This window comes from Penaeus monodon, chromosome 33 (genome assembly GCF_015228065.2).
Source record: "Penaeus monodon isolate SGIC_2016 chromosome 33, NSTDA_Pmon_1, whole genome shotgun sequence".
NCBI classification, from domain to species: Eukaryota; Metazoa; Arthropoda; class Malacostraca; order Decapoda; family Penaeidae; genus Penaeus; species Penaeus monodon.
The window spans coordinates 12,399,901-12,400,908 of record NC_051418.1 but is presented as its reverse complement, the minus strand read 5'-3'; the positions used below and the strand labels follow the sequence as shown (position 1 = coordinate 12,400,908).

General features: G+C 31.0%; 1 protein-coding gene across 2 annotated transcripts in view; it reads right to left on the bottom strand.

Moving 5' to 3' along the window:
- LOC119594048 overlaps positions 1-1,008 on the bottom strand; it is a gene marked incomplete in the record, with an annotated part of 19,142 nt that overhangs the window by 1,834 nt on the left and 16,300 nt on the right.

Sequence of the window (1,008 nt, the reverse complement as noted above, 5' to 3'; positions counted from 1 at the left end):
GGACATCAAACTGTGAAAATAAACCCCTTCTTATAAATTCTTTATAATCCAACAGAACTCCATATTAATTAATGTAACAAGTCCCTTGTAATAATGAAAAAAGATACAAAACACAAAAAAAAATTGAGCCAACAAAAGTCAGACAATGAGAGACTATATATTATAAGTATAGTATTCTTTTAAGAATGGCCATTAGTCCAGAATAATATCAAATTGCAACAGGTACTTTTACACTTACAAAGATTTGCTTCTTTGTAAAAAAAAATGTAGGCCATTTAAAAGGGGTAACTTGAATACAAGTCAAATTTGTATAAGGTTAATTCACAGCCACCGTTTCTTTGTAAAAGAGCCTATCATTTGGTACATGAAAATATGTTAGTGAACAACCACTAATGTAGTCAAATTACAACAAAAGTTATCCATCTGCAAATTTAAAAAGAAAGCAATGTCATTTATTTTATCACTGAGCTCAACCATATAACAGCCTTGAGTAGCCAATGAGAAAACTCAATAATTTGCATCTTTCACAATGGCTTACAAGTACCATAAGAGTTTGTTTTTTTTCATACATAAAGTAATGTTTTCTCTTTAGAACCCATGGGCCTGTAGTGGAATGATCTAAATATCAACCTTTACTAAAAGTAGACTTAATATTTACAAAAGTAATGAATAAGTCTTTATAAAAATGCTCTCACATCAACCTGGTAACAGGTACACAAGACTAATTTAACACATACCATATTCATCAATAACAGAAGTAGAGGGAAAGATACATCACTGTATACAACTTTTTCATCAACGCCTGGCTTAAAATCCGATAGTAAGAATAGCCATAGATACAAAAGGATATCTAATACAAGGAATCATTTTGTCCTTTGCCACCTATGCACTACAAATCTCAAAACGAAGTCACAGGCACCTCGATGCTCCTGAGAATGATAACACTGTATTTCTGTTAGATTCTTCTGTGTCTAAAATATATCCTTTATGAAAACTGAAAAATATTAT